This window comes from Dasypus novemcinctus, chromosome 17 (genome assembly GCF_030445035.2).
Source record: "Dasypus novemcinctus isolate mDasNov1 chromosome 17, mDasNov1.1.hap2, whole genome shotgun sequence".
Taxonomy (NCBI): Eukaryota; Metazoa; Chordata; class Mammalia; order Cingulata; family Dasypodidae; genus Dasypus; species Dasypus novemcinctus.
The window spans coordinates 96,481,772-96,489,523 of NC_080689.1; the positions used below are offsets into that span (position 1 = coordinate 96,481,772).

At 46.9% G+C, this 7,752-nt stretch overlaps 1 non-coding gene across 1 annotated transcript; it reads right to left on the reverse strand.

Moving 5' to 3' along the window:
- Nucleotides 1–6,927: 6,927 nt before the first annotated feature.
- Nucleotides 6,928–7,061, reverse strand: LOC111766294 (small nucleolar RNA SNORA9). Its single transcript, XR_002798373.1, has one exon. It is a non-coding gene; the product is annotated as a small nucleolar RNA SNORA9 (small nucleolar RNA).
- Nucleotides 7,062–7,752: the final 691 nt, after the last annotated feature.

Sequence of the window (7,752 nt, forward strand, 5' to 3'; positions counted from 1 at the left end):
TTGACTCCTGATTTTCCTGATCTCATTGGACCCTTTGGTCCAAACAAACCAACTTTAGAGCCAACTCTTCAACCAGGGTATGTGTCCCATGGGGTAGACAAAATTTTTCCCAGGGGTTCATGGCCAAGAATTGGCTTAATGGAATACATTTCTAGATCTATGTATTCTGCTCAGATTCTTTCTTAAATTGGATCTCTCCAAGAACAGTCAAGTTGTGCTGCTGACTCTCCTTTCCCATCTCATGTGCACAATCACTCTTAACTGCTTTAATAAGATATGAGCATTCATTCCTCTTACCATGGGCATTTCCACGGGATCCAAAAAAATATGCACCAAGAAATGCAGGGATTTTTCAGAGCTCCATATGGGTCAGCACGCAGGAAGTGAATGACTCTTGAAAATGGCAACTTTCCTGTGGTGCCAAATATTTCACACGCAAAAATTGAAGGAAGAGCTACTTGAGTTGTCAGACCATCAGGGAATTTCAAAATTCATAGCTTGAATCCACCTTGTTTCCTCTATATTTTAATAACAACCTGATTGAAAACTTTCCATTGACTAATTGTAACTAGCTAAACAGTAGAAGCTGAAATTTCCCACTTCCTTAAATAAAGTGATTAAATATTTTCAATTAATATTGAATATAATTTCAGAATTTTTTACAAAATTTCCTTTAAAAATGTTCATTAACATAGAAGATACCTTGGTTATTTTATGTATTTAGAACAAAGGCTCAAAAAGTTTTGAAAACTAACCTATAATTAGCAAAGAGAGAAGGTGTAGAATGGATTTTGCTTTTATTCAATATCAGATTGTCTAAGTCTCTATTCAGTTACTCTGTGTGTGCTCATTTGTGCATGTGTGTACAGATATCTGTGCTTAGACATAAATATTTTTATATATTTGCATTATAATATTTTTGCCTATAAACATTTGTAAATTTTGATCACATTAGTTTCTCTTTGTGTCAATAGAATAACACAGGTTTCTTGGATCAAAATATGAAGAAGTTTCTACCAAAATCAAATCTTCGCTTTCTTAAATTGGAAAGAAAATTATTCTTACAACCACATTTTGCTTTGTGGAAATTTGTTCTATCTTAACCACACACACATGGATCAGTCGTCCTCAATATTGAAGTTTTTATTGAGCTTACAATAGTATTAATAATAGGAGACATTGGGCCTCCAGCAGAATGAATTTTCTGAAGTTTTTTTTTTTTTTTTGTCCTCCCTCCTCCCAGAATTGATGCCCACCTAGAACCTCAGAATGCTAAATAGGGTCTCTGCAGATGGAATTAGTTAGATGAAAATGAAGCCGTCCTGGAATAGGGGACCAAACCCAGGGGCTGGTGTCTTTCTAAGGAGGGGACGTGGAGACTCGGAGCCACGGAGGAGGGTGGTGTGAAGACGGGCAGAGAGGCAGGGGCCCCCACGCCAGGCACCGCCCAGGACTGGAGCCCCTGGCATGGAGGGGCTCTGCTCACAGCTTCAAAGGGTCCAGCAATGATAACACCAGGATTTTGGACTTCAGCCTCCAGACCTTAGAAGAATACACCCGTGGGGTCTCTGGTGCATTTGTGCATAATCCAAGAGAGATAAATGTATATAACTCTTTCAGGGGAAACTCCACAGCAGCAAAAATCAAATTTAATGCCAGCAATCTAACCTCTCAGGTCTTGATAAATTTTACTGTGTTCCCATCAAATATCATTAATACATATTAACCGATAAAATAGAAATAAGCTAAATTTGTGATGTTTTTAATTTTCAAAAATTTAACTGATTTGGGTAGGAGTATGATATTTCAGTTGTACAAAATATCTAATTATATATAAATGTGATTAATAAAAACAAACATATTTTCAATACTTTATAGAAAAATTGTAATCTATGTATTTTTATCCCATCACCTCTAAAAGAGTTTATTAATATGGCTTTCTGTAGCATCAGCTGATTTCAAAAGTGATGTTTAAGAGGGATTATTCTTGACAGGGATATTTATGGCCTTTAAAACTCTATTAAAATAAAGTATGATTATTTGAAATAATTCCCTGATCAAATGGAGTAATTGTTCAATGTTTTAATGTGTAGGGAACCCAGATGGGAATATTACAGAATGTTTCCCTGTCCTTAATTTCTAGAGATCACATTATTTTTCAGCCATGGCTAATTTTATACAATTCTCTAGGAAAATTGGTATGTAATTTTAGAAGAGAGAGTTAAAAAGTGCAGTGTCTTATGTGGAACTGCTTGGCTAGCTTTATAAAAACCATAAACTCATCTGCTGACTTCTCCTAGCAAAGGATTCTCGATTTGTTTTGTGACTTTAAAGGAGAGCAAACTGAGTGGGCTGTTGGGGACCTGCTGTCCCACTCGGGGCTGGAACACAAGGGGCATTTCCAGGGGCCACCTGGCAGGTGCTCAAGGTCAGAGCTGAAGCCAGCCAGCTCCTCCTGGGCAGGTGGCCAAGGTCACAGTGGACCCCAAATCATCTCAGCACCCCTGGGCTGGCTGAACCTCGCCCGGCACAGCTAGAGACTCGGGCCAGGGCCCAGGACTCACCTAGAGCCTCTGGGGAGGGGAGAGTGGGTGGCAGGGCCCAGAAGGCAAAGGGGCCTCCCCCTCCAGGGGCAGACACGGGCTTGGGACCCACTCTGCAGGTGCATCCAGCCCTGCCACGGTGAGGGAAGCGCAGGGCGGGGGCAGCCTCGAGCCTAGGGCAGCTCTGGAAGGGGGACGGGGCAGTGGGAGCCGGAGCCTTCCCCAGCGGCCGCTGCCTCGTCTTCCTCCACGGGGACAGCCCACACCTGTCCTGGGTTCTGAAGGAGGGTCAGAAGAAGAGGTGTGGGTTTCTCTGCCTGTGGCACTGAGATCACTGCACAAGGCAGGGAGAACAGGGGAAGGACAGAAGGTGAGGTCAGACCAGCGAGCCAGGAGACCTCAGGTGGTGTCAGAGTTAGAGCAGCGATGAGCCACCCGAACGCAAGGAAAGAGCCACAGGAGACAGAGGTTGTTGATGGGGGAGGAGTGGGGGGGCATATGGGAACCTCTTATATTTTTAATGTAACGTTTTTTTTTTTATCTTGGTATCTTAAAAAAATACAGCCTCGCGGCTGCACTGACAAGGAGTAGGCATGCTGCTGTGTGTCTGTCCCCACGCCTCGCCTGACCACCCCTCTGTGCTTCCCTCCCCAGGGAGCGTGGCCAGCCCGTCCCTTCCTCTTCCCCCGTCCCCGGAGCAGCTCGCTTCTGGAACGGCCTCCGTCGTGTGCCTGTGAACGGCTACTGTCCCGGTGACGCCAAGGTCACCTGAAGGTGGACGGAGCCGAGTGGACCAAGGACGTCCAGAGCAGCGCCTGGAGCAGGACAGCGGGGACGGCACCTCCACCTCCACAGCGTCCTGACGCCGCCCGCGGCCCAGCACAGCGCCCACACCAAGGAGGACTGCAGGTCACCCCGAGGGCCTGCGCTCCCGCTGGTCAAGAGCTGCACCAGGAACCAGGCTGGAGCCTGCGAGGCCGCCCCGGCCCAGGGCGCTGCCCTCTCCCCAGAGATGCCCGAGCCTCTCAGTCCTGCAGCCCCTCCCCAGCTCACCTCCCCTGCCCTTTTAGGTTAAAGATCCTAATATTTGGGGAAAAAGAACAAAAAGAATGAACTAATAAAGTAAATGAAAATGCTTTGCACCTGTGGTTTCTCCTTCTTAACTTAATGTGATAATGCATTGTTTTTCAAATTGCCAATTTTTTCTTCTAAGAAACTAAGACATTAGTTGTCCCAAGGACACCACCATTTACAGAAATTCACCCTCTACCCTGCCCTCTATAAGAGCCCACTGTCTTCAGAGCCTGCTCCACCGCACAGGGCATGAGAGGCTGCCTTGCTTTCCCTTCTCAGCCAGCCCATGTGGTCTTTCCAGGGAGGAAGTTCTCAAAGTCACACATGCTTGATCCCGATAAACCTCTCCTGAGAACTTAACCCAAAGCAAGTTTTCAGAAGGAAACAGCTATAAGGAGAGTCATTCCCTGCAGTATAATATTTAAAACAAAGAAAAAACAGAAACCACCTAAATGAACAAACAATAAGAAAATGTTTAAGTCCATTACGGTACTTCAAATTAATAGAGAGTATTAAGCCTTGGTTACATTTTTATTTTTATTTTTAAAGATTTATTTATTTATTTGTTTCTCTCCTCTTTCTCCCCACCCCGGTTGTCTGTTCTCTGTGTCCACTCGCTGCATCGTCTTTGTCGCTTCTGTTGTTGCCAGTGGCACGGGAATCTGTGTTTCTTTTTGTTGCGTCAGCTCTCTGTGTGTGGGGAACCTTTCCTGGGCAGGCTGCACCCTCCTTCACTCTAGGCAGCCCTACCCATGGGCGCACTCCCTGTGCGTGGGACTCCCCCACGTGGGGGACAGCCCAGCGCAGCAAGAAACTCCTTGTGCGCATCAGCACCGCACATGGGCCAGCTCCACACGGGCCAAGGAGGCCTGGGGTTTGAACCTTGGACCTCCCATGTGGTAGACGGATGCCCTAACCACTGGGCCAAGTCCACTGCCTTGGTTACATTTTTAAAGGCGTATTGGGGGCTTTCTGTCTTCCAAGCGCCCTAATGAGCACTTTAATGCTCACAACCCTGTGAGGTTAAAAATGAACATTAAACTCTCAGGCAGATTCTATACAGCTCAGAGCTGGTCATTCCATAATCGAGCAGTTCCACTCCTAGATGGAATCGTTCCACTCCTAACACCTGTCCACCAAAAAATATATATATATGCAATAGCGTTCAGAGCCAAAACTGGAAATAACTGAAATGTCTACAACAGTGAAAGGGATAATTACCTTGTGGTATACTTACACATTGGAACACAGCTCAGTAAGGAGACTCAACAAACCACAACTACACCCAACAATGTAGATGAATCTTATAAGCACGATGCTAAGCAGAAGAAACCAAATGCAAAAGTACATACTATATGTTTCTATCCATATGAAATTCAAAAGCAGAGAGATCTAAAATAAAGTTGAACATTGGGATGGGGTCCTCTTGCATCAGGTGGGGTGGGGTGATGACTGGGAGGGCCAAGAAGAGGGTCTGGAGCTCGGCACTATTCTGTTCTCCGTTTGTGCAGAGCTGCTTTGTGAGAGCTGTACGATAACAACTTGTACACTTTTCTGTATGTATATTATATTTCAAAATAAGTTCATCTAGAGGAATGTCTAAGACCCAGTTTACAGGTAAGAGAGCCTGAGAAGAATAAGTAACAAGTCAAGGCCGTACAGCTGGTAAACGGTGGGCAGGGATCACATCCCTCCTGCCTGAACCCGCCCTCTGAAGCCCCCACTGCTCTCCTTCCAGCGCTAACGGGGCTCCACAGACCACGGGGTCAGACGTGCTCCTTCCCCGCCTCCACCCCCTAGTGAGGAGCACCAGGTTTGGAAACAGAAGGGAGCAGGCTTCAGCACAAAGGACAGCGCTGGGGGCCCACGTATGAAGCGTCACGTATTGGGGTGGGGTGGGGGAGCATGTGAAACACACTTTGATTCTCCTCCCACTCCTGTGTGGGCACCGAGCCTTCCCCTCTCATTCTCCCACCTATTCAAGCTAACACTCACTGAGTTTGCTTTCAGCAAATTCTCTTAAGGAAGTACAGAGACACCGAAGGCAGCATCCCTTCCCTCAAGCAACTGATAATTCAGTTTTTCTACTCTTTTTCCTTTCCCTCGTCCAACCTAGAGCAGTGGGTGGAAAAGCACAGTGCTGGGAAAGCTGGATAGGGAGTCCCCTTGCCATCCTTTCTCTTGAGAATATTCACTATTACCACAGTTTTGAAACTTAGAAGGTCTGAGTAGAGTTGAGAAAGGTTCAATACCATCCCCTCAAACTATATAAAATTGCTCAGCCATCCCTGGGAGCCACATTCAACACTTAAGGGCTCCCCTTGTTCTTTTTTTTTTTTCCCCACAGACTTAAAGCCACCTTTATTCATCCACTCCCACCCCACTGCAGCCTTAAGTCTCAGCTGGACTCTCTACTCTCCAGCATTACTCCAAGAACCAGAAATTCCAATGATTTTTGGGGGGATAAGTTACCCCTCCTCCCTGTTGTTTGCACTCACAGGGACTGCTCATCTTCTTATTCTTTTTTAGGAGGCACTGGGAAGTGAACCCGGGACCTCCCATGTGGGAGGGAGGTGCCCAATTTCTTGAGCCACCCCTGCTCGCTACTTGTTGTGTCTCTCATTGTGTTTCCTCGTTGCATCATCTTATTGCATCAGCTTGCTGTCTTCTTTATGAGGCATCAGAACCAAATCTGGGGACTCCTATGTGGTAGGCAGGCGACAACTTCTTAAGCCACATCAACTTCCTCATCACTGCACAGGTTCCCTGGAACAGCCTGATGAGCACCCAAGGTGCAGCCTTTCAAGGATCTTCCAGCTCTGGTATTATGGGAATTTTGCTGCTCAAACACCAGGGGAATAGTAGACTCCAAAGTGCTGTGCACCATGGTGGGAAGACATCACAGACGAGCTTTGTCTCCACAAGGAACCCTGCTGAGGTCCAGCATGTTCAGCCTCTGCTCCCATACTGCTCTGGAGCTACAACTATTCCTCAACATTGAAACTAAGCTGAGTGTCAGCAGGTTTGACACAACGTGTGCTCAGCAGACATTCTCACCTGACTCTCCACTGCTCTTCCATTAAATTCAGCTCATGCTGCCCTCACCCTCCCTTAGCTCCTTAGGCATTCAGCTCTTCAGTAAAAACTTAGCCTTCTTTTCTCTAATTGAACATCCTATAGACTCAGAGCCTCTGAAAATCTGAATCTTAAATTTCACTTAGCATTAAACAAGCCACACATGGCCAGGTGGCTACAGTATTAGACAGTTCAGACAAGACGCCCAGTACACGAGATTCGGGAGGGGGCAAGCCACTGTCTGAATTTCTATTACCTTGCTCTGTAGATATAGCAGAGCAAGGCCTCAAACCCTTTCAAAACTGTTCTTGCAAGCACTGTAGGAATGCAAAGGGTCACTGTAGACCCAAGCACACTGGAGGCTGGCAAGCACCTTGTCCTTCTGTAATTCTTCTATGAACCTGACATCAACTTCTCTTCAGAAAGCAACACTCTGAAGCCAGACCCCAGGACCCAACCAGTAAAACCAGATGTCATGGGTTGAATTGTGTCCCCTGAAAGGATATATTGAAGTGTGAACCTCCCCATACTGTGATCGTGGCCTTATTTAGAAATAGGGTCTTTGCAGATGCACATAAGGTCCTGCTGGACTGGGGTGGCCCTAACCCAGTGGCTGGTGTCCTAGCAAGGAGGGGACGATTGGAAACCAGCTCACGAAGGTCAGGTGGGAGCGCAGGGACACACCTGCAAGCCAAGGAACGCCAAGGCTGGCTGGAAGCCCCGGGAGCTGTGGGAGAGGAGGGGCAGTTTCTCCCTCTGAGCCTCCAAAGGAGCCAACCCTGCAACACCCTGATTTCCAGCTTCTGCTCCCCAGGACCCTGAGAGAATACATTTCTGTTTGCTTTTTAGTTCAATGAAGCTTTGCGTCAGGCTGCCATGAGCAGAGGTTGTTCCAGGACCTGGAGGGAAGGGAAGGCAGGCAGACATGTCCAGTATCCCTCGGGGGTTCCCTGAACTTCACAGACTGTGCTGATGGTGGAGATTTTCCAGGCAGCTGGAGGACAGGTGGTGGAACCCTGAGCTGACCCAGGCAGTTTCTGCTGTTTTCGGCCACTCAGTT